The sequence below is a fragment of the Dasypus novemcinctus genome, chromosome 13, assembly GCF_030445035.2.
Source record: "Dasypus novemcinctus isolate mDasNov1 chromosome 13, mDasNov1.1.hap2, whole genome shotgun sequence".
NCBI lineage: Eukaryota > Metazoa > Chordata > Mammalia > Cingulata > Dasypodidae > Dasypus > Dasypus novemcinctus.
Window position 1 is genome coordinate 14775315 of NC_080685.1, and position 24222 is coordinate 14799536.

Genomic DNA, 24222 nt, shown 5'->3' on the forward strand with positions numbered 1-24222 from the left:
ATTTCCAGGGATTTAGGGTGATATGGTTTATTTTCCTTTATTGATCCATTTGGTCTGCAAGTTGTCAGTTGCTGTATTTCATTGTGATGTGTGGAAAACTGATGGCCAAGTTTCTCTTAATTTAAATACGGTAACTGAATGGAGGAATAGTGTCTAAAAGGCACAATTTGCTTAACTGGTGTAAGAAATGATGGCAATAAAAGTACCCAGGTTATTTTTTCAAATTAGAGAATATGTAAAATCGAATGCTGTTTAATTTTTTAATGCACACTAGAATAGAAAAGCTGTAGATATTTGAATTGTCTAGATTCAGCTGGTGACACTTAAAGACTAGCAGGTGTTATATTTTCATCCAGTACAAATTCAAAAGTGCTTGAAAAGGGTAGAGTGTGTTGACAGGTATAGAAATGCAACAAGTAGTATGTTGGTGTGTAAGTATCTCCTTTGACCAGTGCCTTTGAACTGTTGTTTTTGTTTTTGTTTTAACTTTATTTCACATCTCTTCAAATCAGGACTGTTTTTACAGTACAGCATCCAAATTAAAATTTGTGAAGCATGTATTTATGGAAGAAAGTAAAAGCTATGGCTACTTAAACATTTATCTACTATATAAAGTAGGTTTAGTCCAAATTTTTTCTGGGTTTTTCTTCTTGAGTTTGGGGTGCTATAAACTCTTACATGAAACAGTTTTTATCTATTGATTTTCTGTCTTACCCTCATTTAAAGCAAAACTAAGCAAAAAACTATTGTTTCTGAAATGAATCCTTCTTGTCGTTAGTCACAAACTCTAGCTCCAACTCCTGTGACTCTTATAAAACAGTGAAAAGTGAATTTATTATGAGAACCGTATATCTTCCATAGTGTTGGGTTGAATAATAGTTAAAGTTCAGAAGCTGACTATTACAGAGATTTCTTATGAAAAATATAATTTATCAAGTTTCCAGTGCCATGCCTTATACATCTTAGGTGCACTTTAAATTGATTAAAAGAAATGTAGTTAGTTTAGGTCGTTTAGATTTAAGTTTTCTTTTTGTTCTTTTGTTTTTATAAGCTTGTCTTTAAAAACGAAAGTAAGTTGGAAATTGATATTTTAGCCTTAAAGATTTCTTGGTAAGCATTAGGCAAATGCAGATTTTTTAAAAATCATTTTATAACTACTAGTTTTAAGTGCAGAACATTTCTATTCCTACTGCTTTTAAAAAAATAGGTACCAGTAATGTTAAAAGGAAAAAGTTCTTAAAGTAAATTTCTAGTTTTATACGAGGAGAACTTCCTGTTCTTTTTAGTAAGTCTTTTCGAAAGAAGGTAGTCACTTCTTTCTTACAACTTAATTTCTGTTTGGTAAAAGATGAGAGGCTAGTTATGATTGGATTTTGTTTTAGCAAAAGTGCAATTCAAGAAGTATTTCATAGTTTTAGACTTAAATTTTCTTTTTTCATGTTCCCAATTTATGTATTATAATTAACTGTTGGGGCTTTAGAAGGATTATGCCATTTAATGGATCATTCTATACATTTGTACTTTGAAGCTATATTTTAAGTTTGTATTGTCTCTGTGCTATTAGTGGCAAGATTTTTAAAAATTTTATTAAGTGACCGTATTGAGGTAATTGAAAGTTAAAATACAGTAGTTAGTAATAGTTTTTGGTTGTTGCTTTGAAGTTCCCAAATAAAGTATAATGTATACGTTACCTGTTTTAGCAGGAATTTTCCTGTAGTACTACCTTCAAGAATTTACTTAAATAAATAAAGCCCCTTTACTGACTAGTTTACTCTGTCTTGTCATATTTTTACACAGTGTGTTCTTGAGAAAATATGACTTGTAACACAAAAACAATTTGTGCTTTAACATAGATATGATGTTGGTGTTAATGTTGAATTTATTTTTGAGGATTTTGGTACACCTTTAAATGTCAGATACAGCACATTATCAGGAAATGATCGATTATTAAACTTTTTAAATAATTCTAAGACTTAATTTTATGTCAGATTTATTTCTTAATTTTTTTCTAATGCTTTTCCTGTCCCTATACTGTGAATGTTATTAACATCTCTCATTGCATTGAAGTAAATTTCCAAATGAGATGGGCTAAATATATCAGAATTTTAGGGAATGAATGATTTGGATGATTGTACTTAGAATCTGGGGAGAATGGCTTTTTCAGATGTATCAATTTCTCTTCAGTGGCTTAGACCATATAAAAATAATGAACTGATTACAAATGCCTTTTTTAATGCTCTGTTCCTTATCAACCCTTCTTTTATTTCTCCCTCCCTCCTATTCTCCTTTTCTTTGTTAAATAAGTATTATTTAAGAAGGACTCCTTCCATGTCTCAGACTGTGTGGTATGAAAGTGAATAAGGTATCAGCCTTCCTCTCAAGGAGCTCACAATTTGGTGGAAGACACAAAAATAAAGCAAAAATTACAGCATACTGAGTTATAAGAGTTGTTCCAACATATGATAATGGTGGTAAGTGCTGTGGGAGGACAGAAGAAGTCACCTAAATCAGACTGAGGACGATGGCAAGCTCTCTGTGGAGTTGACATCTAAGCTGAGATTTAAAGCTTTTGCTAGGCAAAGAAGGTAAGAAAAGATTGTTTGAGAGAGGAAACAGCATTTTGGAAAAGAAGAAGGAAAAAAATGAAGGTGATTATGTGGAAACTAAGTAGTTTGTTATGGCTGAATTAAATTAAAGCATGATGTGTTTGGGGTGGGAATGAGGAGGGCAGTGATGTGAGATGAAACTAAGTTAGGGAGTTGGAAATTTTCTTGAAAATGACTTGCAACCACTGAAGCTTTTGAAAAGGGATAAAGATGTTGGATTTGCATTGCAGTTGATAGTATTGTAGTGAATACACTGAAAGGGAGATCTGGATTGGTGGTCTGGAGAGTGCAGGTGAGAAGTCCAAATGAGACAGATACAAGGGTCTTAAACGATGGACTAATGCCGTGGTAATGAAGCAGAAGGGATAGATCTGAGATTAGGAAGTAGAATTCAGGGCCTTATCACTTATCCTGGGGCAGGAGTAAGAGGGAGTTTTCTGTCTTGGATAATTAAATGGATGTTATTGTCATTTGAAAGATGTTGCCATTGGAGGAAAGATGAATAGAGTTTTGAGTATTTAAAGGACCTGTAGGAGATCCACATCCCTTGGACCCTACTAATTAAGATGTAAAATTAAGAGAGCAGGTAGGGTGAAGAGAAGTCAGAGGCTTGGTTAATCCACTCTGAATATTAACTTCTGGATGGTAATATTTAGCTATAATATTTGAAGAGATGTAGATCCATAACACGACATTTATTTTATGCTATAAATTCATGGTATTTTTGATGAACAAGTAATTTTCTAAAATATGCTTACTCTTTATTATTTGAAATTTCTTAATATGTTACTTGAGCACATATTTCACTGAGAAAGGTGTTTTTGCCAGCCCAGACAGTAAATTTCAGTCATTGAACAGATAATTGTGTGCCTTCCTTGTACCAAGCATAGGTTTAGGTATTGAGGAGATAGCTGTGAACAAAACAGATTCTTACCCCCATGGAGTTTATTTTCCATTAGGGTAGACAGACACTAAGCAAAAAAGAAAAAAAAAGGTGTCACGTAGCGATATGTGTTATGAAGAGAAATAGAGCAGAATTAGGATAAGAGGTTAGGGTGTCAGAGGGTGCTACCTTTGATTGAGTGGTAGGGAGATAACATTTAAGCATACATGTTTAACAAGTGTTATGGAAAGCTATTCAGTTATCTGGTGGAAGAGCATTCCAGACAGAAAAAAACATCAAGTGCAAAGGCCCTGAGGTGAAATGTGTTTGGTATATTTGAGCCTGGCATTACAAGAAGGAAGCAACTGGGGCTGAGTAGTAGAAGACACAGTTAGTAGGCCAGGGCCGGTACAATGTAAAGCCTTGTAGGCCTTAGTAAAGACTTAGAATAAAATCTGAAGTGTGTTAGAAAGTCATTGAAGGGTCTTGAAGGAATGTAAAGTGATCTGATGTATATTTTCGAAAAAGAACAGTAATGACTATGTAGAGAATTGATTGTGGGGAGCAGGAGTGAAAATAGGTAGACCAGTTACAAAGCTATCATGTTAGTTCTAGTGAGAGATGGTTGTGGACCAGGTGATAAGTGGTTGTATTGCAGATATATTTGAAGGTGGGGATGATAAGATTTGAATGGTTTGTAATGTAGGGAAAAGTTTTACTTGCTGTCACTTAGAGATGAGTATCTCTCCATCCCCCTACTTTTTAATCTTTTTGCTATGATTAGTAGGGAAGGATTCTTGGAACTGGGTACAGCCTGGAAGGCATTGTCATTCTTAGCTTTTCCTTTAGCATAATGTTTTCAAGGTTCATCCATGTTTTAGCATGTGTAAGTACTTCATTTCTTTTTATTCCTGATTAATGCTCTATATTATACACATACTACATTTTACTTATACATTCATCAGTTGGTGGATATTTGGATTGTTTCTACTTTTTACTATTATGAATAAGACTTTTTAAATGAGCATTTGCATATAAGTTTTTGTGTGAATGCTTATTTTCAATTCTCTTTGGTATATACCTAGCAGTGGACATTTTAGTTTTTATGGTATTAATACTACCTGTGACAACCCCACTGAGAGCTGAGTGTTTAACTTCTTGTGTTTTGTATAGTTGTGGCAAGTGGCCACCAAGGAGTTGGATATTTTTTATTCAGCATTTATTGAAATGCTAGTTTCTGTTCTAGCCATTTGGGATATATCTGTGAAGAAAACAGAAATTACTAGTTCTGTGAATCTTTTATTTTAAAAGAGCAGGGCAGGCAATTAAGAATAAACATAATATGTAAATTATCTGCTTTGTTAGATAAGTATTATGAAATAAGAAAGGGGTGGAGCTGGATAAGGTGGAGAAAGGGAGTAATTTGAAAGAGGGGAGTTTGTAAATGAGGTTGTCAGAGAAGGTTTTATTGAGAAGACATTTGAGCATATACTTGAAGGAAGGAGGCTGTCTGGCAGGCCAGGCTTGACATGTTCAGTGAGCAAAGCCCAAGTGGCTAGAGTGGTTGGAGTAAGTACAGAATGGGAGGGCCTGAGGTCAGACAGGGAAAAAGGAGGGGAGTGGAGGTCAGATCATTTAAGGCCTTGGAGGCCTTTGTAAGGAGTTTGAATTTCCTTGTGATAGAAATAGGGAGCCACTGCAGGGTTTTTTGTTTTCTCTCATTAGAGAAGTGGGCATTGCAGGGTTTGAAACAGAGGGGTGCCACAATCTCATTACAGAGTGATGTATTTTCATAATATTTTTAAAGGACAAGTGACTACTATATTAAGAGCAGACTGTTGGAGGGTCAAGGATAGAAGCTGGAAAACCATTTAAGAAGCAATTTTAATAAAAGATAAGGATGAGGTGATGGTGGCTCAAACTGTCACAGTGTTGGATAGTCACAATGGAGCAGGTGACCAAATGGTCAGATTCTACGTGTGTTTTTTTTTTTTAAGATTTATTTTTCTCCCCTATCCCCTCCCCTGCCCTCCAGTTGTCTACTCTCTGTGTCCATTTGCTGTGTGTTCTTCTGTGTCCACTTGTATTCTTGTCAGTGGCATCAAAAACCTGTGTCTCTTTTTGTTGCGTCATCTTGCTGTCAGCTCTCTGTGTATGCAGCGCCACTCCTGGGCAGGCTGCACTTTTTTCACGTAGGGCAGCTCTTCTCATAGGGGACATTTCTTGCACATAGGGCTCCCCTACACGGGGAGTGCCTGAGTGGTCTGGCACTCTTTGTGTGCATCAGCACTGTGCATGGGCCAGCTCACCACACAGGTCAGGATACCCGCGGTTTGAACCCTAGACCTCCCATGTGGTAGGTGGACGCTCTATCTATTGAGCCAAATCCACTTCCTCTACATATATTTTGAAGGTAGATCGAGCAGGATTTCCTTTCAGGTTGAATGTAGAAGAATGAGAAAGAGTCAAGGATACAAGATTTTTTTTGGCTGAATAAGTAGAAAAATGGCATTTAGGATGAAGTGAGGCTTAATTTTTGAAAAAGCATTTATATTTTATACTTGTGAAAAATGGTTAATGGGGTAAGGTTCTTGAAATATGACCAACAAAATATGGATATGCAATATTAATTTTGTAGTAACATATATTTAAAAGAGTTGCAAACTTTTATTACTCATGAATTGTTCAAAATCAGGACTCTGGCTCCCTTTTTTTTTTTTTGCTTTCCCATCTCAACTACTCTTTTTTTTTTTTTTAAAGATTTATTATTTATTTATTTAATTCCCCTCCCCTCCCCCGGTTGTCTGGTTTCTGTGTCTTTTTGCTGCGTCTTGTTTCTTTTGTCCGCTTCTGTTGTCATCAGCGGCACGGGAAGTGTGGGCGGCGCCATTCCTCGGCAGGCTGCTCCCTCCTTCGCGCTGGGCGGCTCTCCTTATGGGTGCACTCCTTGCGCGTGGGGCTCCCCTACGCGGGGGACACCCCTGTGTAGCACGGCACTCCTTGCGCGCATCAGCACTGCGCATGGGCCAGCTCCACACGGGTCAAGGAGGCCCAGGGCTTGAACCGCGGACCTCCCATGTGGTGGACGCCCTAACCACTGGGCCAAAGTCCGTTTCCCTCAACTACTCTTAAGCATACCATTCAGGGGATTGATCACGTTCACAATATGTTGGTACCATCACCACTTTCCATTACTAAAACTTCTTCTCTCCAAACTGAAACCCTGTACATCTTATGTAGTATCTCCCCATTCTTGCTGTTGCCCACTCCTGGCAACTTGTATTCCAATTTCTATCTCTGTGAATTTACATATTCTCCAGTAGTTCCTTTGTAGTTACCACAGGCTTAAATTTATCATCCTAAATCTATAATAATCTCATTTTCTTTAATACCAACTTACCTTCAATAGTATATACAAACTTTTTTCCTATTCTTCTCTGGTATAGGAACATGGGGGCACCTTTATGTAGTTTTTCTCACAAATTACATCTTTATAGAGTCCAACATCACTGATTTATCATTACATTTTATGTATTTTCTTTATAGATCCTGTGGGAAGTAAAAAAAGTGGAGTTATAAACCAAAATTTCGATAGTATTGGCATTTTATTTTTTAAAGATTTATTTTTTATTTATTTCTCTCTCCTACCCCCTTCCCCCCAGTTGTGTGCTCTTGGTGTCCGTTCACCGTGTGTTCTTCTGTGACTGCTGCTTTTTTTTTTAATAAAGATTTATTTTATTTATTTCTCTCCCCTTCTCCCCCCGCCCCTCCCCCCAGTTGTGTGTTCTCTGTGTCCATTTGCTGCGTGTTCTTCTTTGTCTGCTTCTGTTGTTGTCAGCGGCACAGGAATCTATTTTGTTGCGTCATCTTGCTGTGTCAGCTCTCCGTATGTGAGGCGCCATTCTTGGGCAGGCTGCACTTTCTTTCACGCTGGGCGGCTCTCCTTGAAGGGCGCACTCCTTGCGCGTGGGGCTCCCCTACGCGGGGGGACACCCTTGTGCGACAGGGCACTCCTTGTGCGCATCAGCACTGCGCATGGGCCAGCTCCACATGGGTTAAGGAGGCCCGGGATTTGAACCACGGACCTCCCATGTGGTAGGCGGATGCCCTATCCATTGGGCCAAGTCTGCTTCCTGGTACAGGCATTTATGTTTACTCATGTCGTTACCCTCACCAAAGAGCTTTTTTCTTCATGTGGCTAGTGTCTATTGTCTGTTTTCCTTTCCTTTCAACCTGCAGAATTCTCTTTCGCATTTCTTATAGGACTGATCCAGGCATGATGAGCTCCCTCGGCGATTGTTTATCTGGGAATGTTTTAATTCGCCATTTCAGTTATTTAACATTTTATTTTGAAATACTTTCAAGTTTAAGTACAGGTTTAAAAAATTGCAAACCCTAGGTAGACAACTTAAACATAGCCCTATCCTCCCAGATCCACAGATGCACCAATTTTAACATTTTAACCACCTTTGCTATATCATTCTCTCTACCAGTCTGTCTGTCCATCCGTCCATTCATCTTACGGACATTTGAGAGCAGGTTGCCCTTATCATACTCCTTGAACACTTAGTACTTCTATGTATGTTTACTACAGACCAGGATATGTAATCCTCTTAAGTGCAGCTATCAAGTTCAAAAACTTTAATGTTGATTAAAACCTTACATTCTATATTAGTTTTTTTTATGTGCCAGTAATGCCCTTTTGAGCCTTTTCTCCTCCATTTTTAGATCCCATCCAGTATTATGTATTACATTTTTTAAAAAGAATGATTATTTATTTATTTATTCCCCCCTCCTCGTTTGAATTGCTGTCTGTTCTGTGTCCATCTGCTGTGTGCTTTCTGTGTCTGCTCATCTTCTCTTTAAGAGGCACCAGGAACTGAACCTCTGACCTCCCATGTGGGAGAGAGGCATTCAGTCACTTAAGCTACCTCCACTCCCTGCTTTGTTGTCTCTCTTATTGTGTTTTCTCTTTGTGTCTTCTTGTTGTGTCATCTTGCTGCGCCAGCCTGTTGTGCCAGCTTGCTGTCTTTTTTGTCTTCCCCGGGAGGCATCATGAACCGAATCCAGGACCTCCCATGTGGTAGGTAGGGTCTCAATTGCTTGAGCCGCATTCCCTTCCCCATGTATTGCATTTAATTGTCATTATCTGTTTAGCTTCTCTTTCTTTTTAATTGTGAAAACATATATACAACATAAATCTTACCATCCCATCCCTTCTAAAGTATAGCATTCAATGGGGTTAATCACATTCTCATTGTTACAGTAACGTTACCACCATTCATTACTAGATCTTTCCCTTCATCCCAAACAGAAACCCTGCACTCATTTCACATTAGTTCCTCTTTGCCCCTCCCCTTCACAACAGTAACCTATATTCTACTTTCTGTGCCTATGAATTTGCATATTCTCATGTGTTTGTTTTCTTTATGATTCCCATGGGGCTTAAATTTAACATCCTAAATCCATAACAATCTCATTTGCTTTGATACCAACTTAACTTTAGTAGCATACATTACTTTTGTTCCTATATCTCTCTGCCCTCTCCACCATTATGTATTTCCTATCAAAAAGTGCAAATTTATATATCCAGTCCAAAACCATTGATTTTATCAATACATTTTGTGCACTTGCCTTTTAGATCTTGTAGGAAGAAAGTGGGGTTACAAATCAAAAATATAAAAGCACTGGTGCCTGTATTTACCTATGTCATTATGCATACCAGAAATCTTTATTTCTTCATGTGGCTTCTTTAATTTATTGTCTCTTGCCCTTTCTTTTTTTTTTTTAAATGAGGTACCTTATACATGTGAAGCAGGTGTTCAACAGTTGAGCTACACTGGCTTCCCCCTTGCCCTTTCCTTTTAATCTGCAGAACTTCCTTTAGCATTTCTTGTAGGGAGCTGGTCTAGAGGTGATGAGTTCCTCAACTTCTATCTGGGAATGTCTCCTTATTTTTGAAAGACAATTTTGTTGGATACTGAATTCTTTGTTGGCAATTTTTTGTTTTCAATACTTTAAAGTATATATGGCCACTACCTTTTTGCCTCCATGGTTTCTGATGAGAAATTGGCGCTTAATCTTACTGAAGTTCCCTTGTCCCTGACACGTTGCTTCTAGTTATTTATTTATTATGTTGCTTCTTTTTTTGCACATTTAAAAACTCTTTTTCTTTGGCATTTGACATTTTAATTACAGCATGGCCTGGGGTGGCTCTCTTTGGGTTTATCCTGTTAGGAGTCAGCCATTACGTCTTTGAATTTTTTCTCTTTCTCTCCTTCTGGCACTCCTGACATATACTACATGGTGTCCCACAGGTTCCTCAGGCTCTGTTCACTTTTCTTATTCTTTCCTTTTTTTGCTTCTCAGACTGGATAATGTCATTTGTCTTATGTTCAAGTTCACTGATTCTTTGGTTTGCCAGCTGTAATCTTCTGTTGAAACCATCTAGGAAATTTTAATTTTTGTTACTTTGGTCTTCAACTCTCTGGTTCTTTTCATAATGTTCATCTCTCTATTGATAGATTCTTGGTGTTTATCATTTCCTTATTTCCTCCATTTTTTTTGTCTGTGTTTTCTATTAGCTCTTTGAACATGCTTAGGACTATTTCTTTAAAGTCTTGGTCTGGAATGTCCCAGGTCTGGTTCTTCCTCCTTGATTGTTTGTAATGCATTAATCTTCTCCATTGCATAGACCATCTCTTCCTGTTTCTTTCTATGTTTTGTAATCTTTAGTTGAAACCTAGATATTTTGATATATTAATGTGTTATCACTGGAATTTAGACTCTGAGGCATCTGTTTTAAAAATTGTATCCTGCTACAGTTATGATAAAGCTTTCCTTGAATGCTAGGAGGTAACAAGAATAAAAAAAAAGATGGAAAATAGAAAACGTCTTTCCTAGTCTTTGCAGGTTGACCTGTGAGAGTGTTCTCCTTCAGGGCTTATTCATACAATGAGTTTGGATAATAGTTCCAGCCAAAGTGTAGGGGCCTTCCATATCATTTCTGCCCCTGCCTCTTATCTTGGACATGAGCATGTGGGTCTAGGAATTCCTCCCCTTTGCACGGATATGATTGTCCCTTCTTCTCTTGGAAATAGTTTCTTATGATCATGGGCACTATACTGTATGTCCTATGACCAGCAATCCCTTGCCCCAGGCACAGGTGATGACTGCACTCTTAAGCGTTTTTTGTAGGAACACTCAGAACTACCTTCTATGCCCAGGGCAGGTTTTGGGACAGCAAATCTCTAAGGCCACCACCAGAAGGTTTGGGGAAGGCCGACATGTTCTCGGTATGTGTATGAGGTTTACTCTGTTCTCCAGGACTGGGGTTCCATGCACCTCGGGACTGGTTCTGTGCTGAGCTGGTGATGGGATGGGGAGGGGCCAGCCTAGGCGCCATGACATCCTACCTCTTCCCTCCCCGGCAGATGACTCCCTCGTCTGTCCGCTCGCTCGCGTGTCTGCTTGTTGTGCCCGCTCATTGTCTCCTTGTCTTTTGGAGGCACCAGGAACCAAACCCGGGACCTCCATTTTGGGAGGCTGGCTCCCAACTGCTCAAGCCACATCTGCTCCCTGCTCGTTGGGTCAGCTTGTTGCATCTCCTCATCTTTGTTAGGAGGCACCAGTAACTGAACCTGGGACCCTACATGTGGGAGGCTGGCGCCCAACTGGTTGAGCCACATTCACTCCCCCTTACCTTTTATAAACGGCCTTTTTATTGAATTACTGCTCACCCTGTTAATACAATCCCATAGTTGTTTTCTGGAGCTTTGAGAAAGATGTTTATTTCCATTCTTGCTGGTTGTTCAAAACTTCTGTGGTTGGATGGAGCCCTGAAGTGTCTCACTCCACCATCAAATTAGTTTTAGTTTGCATTAAAGTAATATCTTCTCTGTTGCCTGGGCCATTACTTCCTGTTTTTTTGTATGTTTTGTAATCTTTTATTGAAACTGGGACATACTGATATTTATAGTGTTCTTGTTGGGATTTAGATCTGAGGCATAAGTACCTTAAGCTTATATCCAGCTAATGTTGTGACAGAGCTTTCCTTGAAAACCTGGACTGGAGATTTAAAAAAAAAAGAAAAGAAAAGGAAACACCTTTCTTAGTCTTTGGAGATTTACCTGTGGGATTGCTGTCCTTCAAGGTTTTTCCATAACATTGAGTTTTAAAAAGTAGCTAGACGCTAAAGCATAGGGACCACTCATTCTCTCTGTACTTGCATCTTGTTTTGGGCATACTCTTGTAGTCCTAGAATTCCCTCCTTTATGTGAATAAAGTTGTCATCTCTTCCTTAGGAAAAGTTTCCTCAAGATTCCAGGCACAGCTTTTTAAGGACTACAGTCAGCAATACCTTGCCCCAGGCAGCATTGCTCACTGCATTATGTAGAAGAGCTCTGTGAACTGCCTTCTACCAGAGGGGCAAATCCTGGGACAGACACGTCAGGCCGCCTTCAGTCATTTTGATCCAGGCATACATACGCCCAAGTGTGTGCTTGAGAATCCCGCTGCTTCCTTGGTAATCCATGGGATCCATCCTGGGAGTGCAGGCAGGCTCTGTTTCGAACTGGGGAAGAGTGGGCCAAGGGCCAGCCAGGGTGTTAAGTGGCCTTTTTCTTGATTTGCAGCTTGCCCTGTTATTGAAGTTCTTTAACTGTTCTCTGGAGCTTTGATTAAGATGTTTCTTTCAGTTCTTGCTGATTGTTCAAAGCTTCTCTTGGGGCCAGGGGGTGGGGGGGTGGGGGAATGGGTGTGGGGGCGGATGACAACAACAGAGCCCTCAGCATCTCATTCCACTCTTTTTGTTATTGAATTGTAGGAATTCTTTATACATTTGGGATATAAGTCCGTATCTGATATAGTTTCCCATTCTTTGGTTGAGTTTTCACTTTCTTGAAAATGTTTTCAGAATTATTGAAAATCAATGTAAAGCACCCATTAATAGAATTATTATTAATTCTTGCTCATGCTTTCGGTGTAAAGTCTTAAGAATCCATTTCCTGCTATGTCTAAAGATACTTCCTTATGTTTTCTCCTGAGAGATTTGGAGTTTAAACCCTTAGGTTGTTGATTCATTTTGAGTTGATTTTTCTATATGATGTAAGGTAAGGGAAAGTTTCCATATCATTTGCAGGTGGGTATCCAGTTTCCCAGCACCGTTTGTTGTAGACTGTTCTTTTCCTTTGAATGGACTTAGCTCCCTTGTCAAAAATAAGCTAGCTATAGATGTGGGGGGTTATTTCTTTGCTCTGAGTTCTATTCTAGTTGTCTTTTTGTCCTGTGGCAGACTTCTGATTATTTGAAATTTGGAAGTGTGAGTTCTCCAGTTTTGTTAATCTTTTTCAAGATTGTTTTGCCTCAGTGTTCCTTGCTTTCCATGTGACCTTTTTTTTGGGGGGAGGGGAAGTACTGGGGATTGAACCTGGGATCTCATGCGAAGCAGGCACTGAACCACTGAGCTACATCCGCACATCTTCCATGTGAATATGATGATTATCTTTAACATTTTTGGAGATAATAAGCATTTCCATTTCCATTCCTGTTGGAATTTTGATTGAGATTGTGTTAAATTTGTAATTGCTTTGGATAGTATTGATGTAAATAACAATATTAATTCTTCCAATTCCTGAGCATAGAATATCTTTCCATTTATTTAAGACTTTTCCATTTTTTTCCAGTGTTTCTGGTTTTCTGCATATAATTCCTTTATATTCTTGGTTAAATTTATTTCTAGATATTTTATTCTTTTAGTTGCTATTGTTAATGTAACTGTTCTTGATTTCCTTGGTGGTATTAGAAACACCACTGCCACTTTGCTTAATTCTTTTATTTGCTCTAATAGATTTCTTATAGCTCTTTTGGGATGTTGTATGTATAGGATCTTGTCATCTGCTAATAGGGAAAATTTCTTTCCAATTTGGGTGGCTTTTATTTACTTTTCTTGCATAATTGCTCTGGGTGGTACATCCAGTAAAATGTTGAATAGCGGTGGTTATAGTAGGCAACCTTGTCTTGTTCTTGTTTTTAAAGGGAAAGTTTTCAGTCTTTTACCATTGAGTATAGTGTTAACTATGGGTTTTTCATGTATGTCCTTTACCACCTTGAGGAATTGTTTAGGAAAAAACTTTCTAAGTGTTTTTATCAGGAAAGGATGCTATGTTTTGTCAAATATCTTTCCGGCATCAATTGAGATGATCATGTGTTTTTTTTCCTTTCATTCTATTAATGTTTGCTTTACATTGATTTTCATATGTTGAGCTACCCTTGCATTCTTGGGATAAAATTTTTTTTGTCTTTATTTTTTTAATATTACATTAAAAAAAAATGAGGTCCCCATATACCCCTCACCCCCCTCACCCCACTCCTTCCCCCATAACAACAATCTCCTCCATTATCATGACACATTCATTGCGTTTGGTGAGTACATCTCAGAGCACCGCTGCACCTCATGGTCAATGGTACACATCATAGTCCACACTCACACTCCACCATGTTCCACCCAGTGGGCCATGGGAGGACATACAGTGTCCGATAACTGTCCCTACAGCATCACCCAGGACAATTCCAAGTCCCGAAAATGCCCCCACATCTCATCTCTTCCTCCCATTCCCTACCCCCAGCGGCCACCATGGCCACTTTCTCCACACCAATGCCACATTTTCTTTGATTGCTAATCACAATAGTTCATGAATAGATTATCAGTAAGTCCATTCTAATCCATACTCTATTCCTCCATCATGTGGACCTTGGAATGGTTGTGTCCACTCCACATCTGTAACAAGATGGGCCTTAGATTCCACATGGAGGCTGGATGCAATCCTCCTGCTTTCAGTTGTAGGCACTCTTGGCTCCATGGTGTGGTGGTTGACCTTCTTCACCTCCATGTTAGCTGAGTGGGGTAAGTCCAATAAACCAGAGTGTAGGAGCTGAAGTCTGTTGAGGCTCAGGGCCTGGCTGTCACATGGTCAGTCCAGAGATTCAGGTCCTCTGGATATATATTAAACCCCAGCACCAACTACAGTTCTGGTAAAAGTAACAGGAGAGGCTTGTGGACAAAGATCACATCTGAGTCCAGCTCCATCACACAGAAACACACACTCCAAAGTAGGGCCACCTGACATGGCACTGAACTCCATCTGCCATGACCATAGAACCTGTGGGTCTCTGTAGCCCTCAGAAGAACCAATACCCAGGGTTGTATCTACTTTATCTGTCTCTGGGACTCTGCTGGGGTGTGCATAAGGGCAACCCCTCTGATAACCTCCTGGCTCTTTTTGGAGACTCATAGCCATATAAACTCATTTGTCTTTTCCATTTCCCCCTTGATTCAGGTGAAAAAACATTTTTAACTACTGGTAATATATGTAGACTGAGATATTCTGCTGGTCTGAGTTGACCCTTTTATTCAAGGTCATTTTCTAGTTACATCATCAACTGGTACTTGGTAGTAATCCCTCGGTGCCAGGGAGGTTCATCCCCAGGAGTCATGTCCCACGCTGGGGGGAAGGCAACGCATTTACATGCTGAGTTTGGCTTCGAGACTGGCCACATTTGAGCAACACGGAGGCACCCTGCAGCTCTAGGCCTTGTTCTTATTTCAGGTGCACAGGCTCCCAAGCATAGTCATTAGTATCAAGGGTTCATTGTTGGACCTTCCTTCTTTTTTGGTCTTTGCTGTTGCGCTTGGGGGATTGTTGCTGTTCCTTTAGGGACTGTGATAGAGCTCCCCTGGCTAGGAACCCAGCACTCCCTCAGTTGTTATTTTTAATTGTATCCACTATGAAAATATCCAAACATTTTTATGTACCCTGGATATATGCCCTGTAGAACTCCCTGCCAACCATGTGTCCCCTGTCAATAACATTCCACACCAGTATTCCTCCCCTGCCACTGTTGAACCTCTCTGTGATCCAAAACTTCCTGAAAAGTGAAGCCCAATATATTGCCAGGTTCCATTAATAGTAAAATGGAATATCGCGATGAGTTTAAAGGTTAGATAAAGTCTTGGGATAAATTAAATCCCATGTGATCATGGTGTATAATTCTTTTGATGTGTACTTGGATTTGGTTTGCTAGAATTTGTCAAGGATTTTTGCATCTATATTCATAAGGTATATCACTCTTTTCTTGTGATATCTTTATCTGCCTTTGGAATTAGGGTAATGATGGCCTCAGAGAATGAATTAGGAAGTGTTTTCAGTTTTTTGAGAATTTCAGCCATTGCTGCATCCCATAAGTTTTGATATGTTGTCACATTTATTGTTTATTTTTTATTTATTTCTCTTCTCTTCCCTCCCCCCCCCCCATTGTCTGCTCTCTGAATACATTTGCTGTGTGTTTTTCTTTGTCTGCTTGCATTCTTGCCAGTGGCACTGGGAATCTTTGTCTCTTTTTGTTGTGCCATCTTGCTGCGTCAGCTCTCCATATGTGCGGCCCCACTCCTGGACAGGCTGCACTTTTTTCACGCAGGGCGGCTCTCCTTACTGGGTGTACTCCTTGTGTGTGGGGCTCCCGTATGCTGGGGACACCCCTGTATGGCACAGCACTCCTTGCGCACATCAGCACTGTGTGGGGCCAGCTTCACCACACCGGTCAGGAGGCCCTGGGTTTGAACTTTGGACTTCCTATGTGGTAGGCAGATGCTCTATCTATTGAACCAAATCCGCTTCCCCCTTGTCACATTTATTTATCCATTTAAATGACAAATGAAGATTATAAACTACCAAATCTTGGAGGAAATGGCATTTAAAGAAAGGAATCCTTTTATACTGATAGTAGAAACTGCACTTGAATATGACTGTAAAAACTTTCTTTGTATCCAATGATGTGTCATGATGATGGGAACGAGTGTTGTTGGGGGGGGGAGAGGGGGGGTGGGGGGGTGGGGTTGAATGGGACCTCACATATATATTTTTAATGTAATATTATTACAAAGTCAATAAAAAAAAAACTTTCTTTGTAAAGTGCAAAGTAAGTGGTGTATTTTAGTGATTATGGATTATGACTTTGAAAGAGAGATGTCTTATTTCCAGGCCTATCTTTTTCTGTCCTTTTCTTGGCTGCTGAATTTTGGGTAAATTTATTTATTTTTGAAATGAAATTAGACATCAGTTTCATGTTTTGCAAAGTGGGTATGATAGTAGCTACCTTATAAAATTGTGCCAAGCATTAGTGAAGTTAATGAAATAATATATTTGAAGTGCTTTATGCTGTATTTGGCATAGTTCCACGAGGTGAATATATGGTAGCTGTATATTATTCTAGTAGTATCCTGTCATTTCTTTCTTAAGCTGATAGAATGAGGATTCTTGAATCAAGTCTGTTTGGTATCACTGCATGAGTCCACTGCTAAACAAACAAGTGGGCAAATTTGTTACTTTTTAGGAAGGATGGCATCTTCATCTAAAATGAGGAATAATTGTGGTACTCACCTCTTAGGGCTGTTGGAGGGCACTAAATGTAGTAGTGGATGTAAAATGCCAAACACAGGATCTGCCATCTAGTAAGTTCTTAATAAATTGTAGCTGTTATTATTAGTTCTACAGAAAAAACGTACACATTCTTGTGAATTTAAATAGATGTTTTGGTTGATACAGTGAATCTAGTTTTGTTTTTTTTTAACTTAAAAATAGTATTTAGAAATTTTGGGGAAAAGTTGCAATTTTGTGATTATTGGTAAACCTGTTATTGTCTTTATAAAATCCTTAAAAACAGAACTGTAAATGGCAGGTGTAAACCAGATTTCTTCGTTCCAAGTACACTTTGCACACTTTTCAAACCTTTTCCTAGCCCTTCCTGATGCAGAAGTGTCTCTTTGTAAATACAGTATTTGCTACTGTCTTGGAAAGATGGGATTTTTTTCAAGGGAAAAGTAAATTTTATTAACAAACATAGGGGGATGTTATTGGATTAGGTGAGATACTGAAGACTTTTGTTTTCTGTGTAAATATCCATCTCTAACCTGGCTTATGTAAGGCAAGAATATTTTTCTTCTTTTAGTAAGATCAGTGTTCTGAAGTGTCAGTTACCTGAACCTGGCCTAGTATGCTGAGTCTGTGGGGTGGGGCAAGTGAGTACTGGGGTTCTGCCAATCCTAAGAGTCTCTAGAAAGGAATAAAGGGAAAAGGGCAGGCCTGAAAGAAAGCAGCCCCTATTACAAAGTTTAAATGAGGCAGCATGGATTATGCATATTTGGGAGTTTTAAAAAAAAAATCTCTTCATATTTTCAACTTTATTTTGATAAATATACCTCACCAAGGAACTTATTTTTTTTTTAATTTTTAATTTGACATACTTTCAAACTTAATGGACAGTTGCAAACATAATACAGATGCCAAACAGAGAACTTCAGCATAACTCTACCTCACCCTCATCCAGACTCACTAGTTTTAACATTTTGCCACATTTGCCGTATGATTTTATCAGTCTGTCCATCATCTTGTTAGACTTGTCTATTTATCAATCCATTGCTTGAACTCTTTTGAGTGTATTATCCTTGAACACTTAATACAGGTAATGCCATGTATATTTCCTGGAAGAAAGGATATCCTCTTATGCAATCACTTAAGAAATTTAAAATTGATATGAAGATTGCAGTTTATATTCCATTTTTTTCCCCATATGACCCATTAATGTCCCTTTGAGCCTTTTCTATTCCCTTGCTAGATCCTGTCTAGTGGGATTAATCACTCACTATGTTGCAGTACCCTCGCCATCCTCCAGTACTTTAACTTTCTCACCTTTCCAAATAGAAATTCTACACCTATCGCACATTAACTCCCCGGCCTCTCTGCCCCATTTCCCCAGCAACCTGTACTCTAATTTCTTCTCTGTAAACTTGCATATTCACTGGTATTTTCTTTGTAGTGGTTAATGTCCTAAATCCTTAACAACTTCATTTGCTTTGATACCAATTTCAGTAGTATATACAAACTATATTCCTATAACTCTTTGTTCCCTACCTTCATGGGGTTTTTGCCACAAATCATGTTTATAAATTATGAGTCCAACACCACTGATTTCTCATTACATTTTACACATTTGCCTTTTAGGTCCTATAGGAAGTAAAAGGTTGCAATTCAAACCAAAAATACATTAGTACTGGTATTTATTTTTACATATGCCATTACCCACAGCTGAGATCTTTATTTTTTTATGTGGCTTTGATCTATTGTCTGTTGTCCTTTCCTTTCAACCTGCAGAACTCTCTTTTAGTATCTCTTGTAGGGCCTGTCCTAGGAGTGATAAATTCTCTCTCAGCTTTTGTTTATCTGGGAATGTTTTAATCTCTTCATCATTTTTGAAAGATGGTTTTTATCGATATAGAAATCTTGTTGGTTTTTTATTTTCAGCACTTTAAATATGTTATCCCACTGCCTCCTTGCCTTAATGGTTTCTAGTAGAAAATCAGCACTGAATCTTATTGAGGCTCCCTTGTGTGTACACATTGCTTCTTTCTTGCGGCTTTCAGAGTTCTCTATCTTTGGCATTCAAGAATTTGATTATAATATGCTGCAATGTGGACCTATTAGAATTTATTCTATTTAGAGTACTTTTTGCATCTTAGATGTATATATTTATGACTTCCATTAAAAATGCAAAGTTGCCAGGCATTGTTTCCTTAAATATTCTTTCTACCCCTTCTCTTTTTGGCACTCCTAAAATTAATATATTAGTTTGCTTGGTTGTGTCCCACAGATTCCTCAGGCTCTGTACACTTTTCTTCATTCTTTCTTCTTCCTGCTCCTCAGACTAAATGATTTCAGAGTGTCTTATCTTCAAGTTCCCTGATCCTTTTTTTTGCCAGCTCCGGCCTGCTGTGGTACGTGGTGCCCTGAAACAGTTACAATAGTAACATCAAAGATTAGTGTTCACAGATCACTGTAACAGATATAATAATAATGAAAAAGTTTGAAATATTTTGAGAATTGCCAAAATGTGACACAAAGACATGAAGTAAGTATGTCATGTTGGAAAAATGACACTCAGATTTGCTTGATGCAGAGTTGCCATGAACCTTCATTTTGTAAAAAATGCAATATCTGGGAAGCATAATAAAGCAAAACACAATAAAACAAGGTATGCCTGTATTTCTTATAACACTCCCTTTGGGGCAGGCCAGTAGCAGTTTTATTCTTTCATAGCTGAAGAAAAGGACAGAAAGATGTCTAAGTCGTTTGCCCTTACGCACATATTAATCTGATGCAGAATCTGTTCTTTAGTAAATTCTACCATGTTGCTTTTGTGCTACTTGTTATAAGTGAGTAATAAAAGTTGTTGCCACTTAGTGACCTTTCGATGGCTTTATTGAATAGTATCATTTACGAACACTTTGCCAACTTTTTTTATTGAAAGAAAACTATTTTAAAGCTAGAATTTACTTGTCATGGTTTTAAATATTTTTATTTAACTTTACTCTATTTTCTTAAAATTAGAAGCAAATATATGAAATTTTATTAAAATGAACTACAGTGGTCTTAGTTCTTTGAGGAGACCTTTACTGATTTGAAAATTAGTATTAAAATTAGTGTTAGAAAGACAGTACAGGGAAACAGATGTGGCTCAGATTCTTGAGCTCCTTCCTACCACATGGGAGTGCCGTGGGTTGGTTCCTGGTGCCTCCTAAAGAAGACAGCGAGCTGGTGTGATGGGCAGGCATGGCAAGCTGACACAACAAGATGACACAACAAGAGACACAAGAAGAAAAAGATAATGAGAGACACAACAGAAAGCAGGGAGCAGAGGTTCCCAGTGCCTCCTAAAGAAAATGAGCAAGACAGTGAGCTGACACATGGGCAGGCTCAACAAGATGATGCAACAAGAGACAGAAGAGAAAACATAATGAGAGACACAGCAAAGCAGGGAACAGAGGTGGTTCAAACGATTAGGCACCTCCCTCTCAGATTGGAGGTCCCAGGTTCAGTTCCCAGTGCGTCCTATAGACACAACACACAGCAAGTGCAAAATATAAGGGGATAGGGAGAAGTAAAAATAAATAAAATGAAAAGAAAGACAATACAAGGCTTTGAAGAGTTAATATTTTAAAGTAGGAGAAAAATAATCTTCAGGTTATATTGTCATAGATAATTTTGAGTTGGACCCTGTGAACCATTAATTATACCAGAAAGCTAGAAGAGATATTTGACCTTCCAGAATAAAACCCCAAGTATTCTGCCAGGTGATAACATAGAAAGTTATCTAATCTAGCATGAACAAAAGTACTGATATTCTGGGTTGTTTTCCTCGTTATGTTTATTCTATCCATTAGAAGCATTCTGTTTACTTGTTTGGACTTAATTCTTTATTTCTATTCTCCTTCTCCCATTATTGTTATTTTTCTCTAATTTATATGTACAACCCTTCCCCCCCACCCCCATTAAAAAGAATTCCAGCTGTGATCTTCATGCTTTGATCAGCGGGTTTTCAAGTAATTTTCACTTAAAGTTTAAGAGATCATGTCGAGTCTGAAAATTATATATTCACTTTTGGATTGTAAAAACACACTTTGGGGAAACGGACTTTGGCCCAGCGGTTAGGGCGTCCGTCTACCATATGGAAGGTCCACAGTTCAAACCCCGGGCCTCCTTGACCCGTGTGGAGCTGGCCATGCACAGTGCTGATGCACGCAAGGAGTGCAGTGCCACGCAAGGGTGTCCCCTGCGTGGGGGAGCCCCACGCGCAAGGAGTGCGCCCGTGAGGAAAAGCCGCCCAGCGTGAAATGAAAGAGCAGCCTGCCGTGAAATGAAAGAGCAGCCTGCCGAGGAATGGTGCTGCCCACACTTCCCGTGCCGCTGACGACAACAGAAGCGGACAAAGAAACAAGATGCAGCAAATAGACACCAAGAACAGACAACGGGGGGGGGGGGGGGGGGGGGAATTAAATAAATAAATGAATCTTTTTTTAAAAAAAAAAAACAAACAAAAAAAACACACTTTGACGTGAGTATGTTAAAGGTCTAAGATAATAGAAAAAGGTTAACCTTCCTGTACTTTGATAATTAGCACAGTCCTATTTTAAGTATATCCTTTATTGCTATAGTACTATCACATTTATCTCAAAGTCAGACTGACATCAGTTTTGTCATGTTCTGCAGTAGTATTAAAGTAATTATCACACAGCCTCTCGGTCATGTTTTTTATGCCATCATCAATATTTTTATCGTCATCATATGAAATTATTGTTACTACTTATTTAGTGCCTAATTTAAGTCAGGTGTTCCATACATTTTAAAATTTAATCCTCAAAAATATCCATATAATATTCCTCCTTTACAGATGAAAAAGTCATGGCTGAGAGAGATTATATAATATGCTTAACGCCATGCCACTAGTAAGTGGAAAAGCTAGGATTTAAACCTAAGCTACTTCAAACCAGAGCTCTTATTTATATTAATTTTGTTCTGTCTCTTACTTATATTATATATATATATGTAGTTTTAAGGGGCACTGGGGATTGAACCTGAGACTTCATACATGGGAAGCAGGCACTCAAAGTATTAGATTTTATGTGTATTGTGAATGTTTGTGTGTTTTTGTGTATATATGTGTATGAGAGGAAGAAATTTTGAAATGGACATAGTGAGATCTAGACTCAGACATTGAAGGAAAAAGACAATTTTAAAAGTATCACAAAAATTTATGGCTTAGTATTGCCTTCAATTTTCGAATGTAGACCGTGAATCATCAGGTTTTTAATATATTCCATATCCTTATTTAAGATGGCAATGGAAACAGGATTTAAAAAGAATTCCATTACATTTCCATAAAAGGTAATTATTTCTTCTTGGAAGTGTTAACTTATTTAAAGAATCAACTTATGTGCAATACTTCTTTCTTCCTTGGTACTGGGGCAAGTAAGTTACCATAGTATTTTTAAAAGATATTAAGTTTTAAATTCAGAATTAATTGCAGTTTAATTTTTCAGGAGTCAGGAACTTTTCTATAAGAGAGTAAGTTCAATTTTGAGACATTGAGTGAGACAGGTTGTTTTTTTATAAGAATATCCTTGTGAAATTTTAATTCTTAATACCTAGGTTTTTCACAAAACCATTTATCCAGTTTTACTTTTTTGCAGAATGGTGGCAGAATTGGGCTCTATAATTGTTGCCTATTGTTGCTCTAACAATTTGCCACAAATTTAGTGGCTTAAGAATCAAATTACTGTATTCCAGTGATTGAGGTCAGAAGTTTGAAATGGGTTGCATGGTGATCCTTCTGCAAGCTCTATGGGAATATCCATTTCATTGCCCTTTCCAGCTTCGAAAGAGGCCACCTGCATTTCTTTGCTTGTGGTACCTTCCTCTGTCTTCACAGTCAACAGTGAACATCTTCAAATCTCTAACTCTGACTCTTCTTTCATTTATAAGGACCCTTGTGATTGATGGCAGATAAGTAATTCCCAAGGTAATCAGTGGGCTTGGTAAACTTCAGCCTGAAAATCTTGAGCTAAACTTGGCCTCTGGAAGCAGGATGCAATGTGAGCGACTCACTTACTTCCTAGAGGATGAGACTTCATTGCTCTTGTTTAGTTTTCATTTGGCTCTTATAAAGGCAGGTTTTTCCCCTAGAATTTCGCCTTTTTTAGTTTTTGCACATTAAAGATAGTTGAAAAAACAGATGACTCCTTAACTTCATTTGTTACATGATTTGAATTTGTTCTAGTCTAGAAGATAGAACACAATTTTTAGGCAGTAGGATTTTTTATTTATTATGATTTTCTAAAGGACCGCTTTATAAAATAAGGGGTTCCTTGAGTGATTGCACTTTTAAATCATTTGTTGGCTCAATATTTTATATATGTGGCTTGCTGGTATTCTTTTTTGAAGTTAGATTTGGAGAATTGCTCTTTTTAATGATGTCATTTTTAAGTTCTTTTGAACTACCTTTTTACTTGGTGAATTCAGGTTTCCCAACTAGATTGGTATGCTGTATTGCTAAAGGGGATTTTATTTGACCTGAATGGAAATCAGTTTCCAAACTTTCTGAAAAGATAATTTTGGTGTTGTTTTCATCAAAATCTCTTTTAACTCTCAAAATTGTGGTTCTGTGAGGCGAAATTCACGGAATGAAGGAGTAGCTGGTAGAAATATCTATCAGAAAACCCTTGTCAGGGAGTGGATGTGGCTCAAGTGTTTATGCTCCTGCCTCTCACATGAAAGCTCCCAGGTTTGGTTCCCTGTGCCTCCTGAAAAAGCAAAAACAAACAGAAAAACCAATTCAGGGAGGTTGATGTGGCTCAGTGGTTTAGCACCAGCTTCCCAGGCCCCTGGTTGCAAAAAAAACCCACAAAAAAATAAAAAACAAACCCCCAAAACCAGAAAAACCCTTGTCAAATGGAATTTTATAGACAAGAATATGTCTTCTATATTATTCCTATCTCCAGATTAAAATTTGAGGAACCCTGCTATAGAATAATAAATCCAGTAAAACATTTCCTCCAAACATCCACCGGTTCCGTTTTGTAGATTTTTTTATTTTAGATGGAGAGGTTCTCTAATTCTGTCATTTTATGAACCTGCTTCAAGTAAATGATTGAGGTTTTCTTAGTTCTCTGAAGGTGGGAAAAGTTGTTTCTCTTTCCAGATTACTTTATGATGTATTTCTCTGCACATTTAACTTCCAGTTGTATATGGTTTGAAGTTAGAATGTATCTAAAGTTTGAGTTGTAACCAGAGATTTGGTCCTTATCTAACATGATAGGATTTTCTTAACTTGTATATCTTTCCTAAT

At 38.2% G+C, this 24222-nt stretch overlaps 1 protein-coding gene across 7 annotated transcripts in view; it reads left to right on the forward strand.

Moving 5' to 3' along the window:
* Positions 1-24222, forward strand: part of ARID4B (AT-rich interaction domain 4B) — a 161958-nt gene that overhangs the window by 1944 nt on the left and 135792 nt on the right. The gene's annotated exons all lie outside the window — the stretch shown is intronic.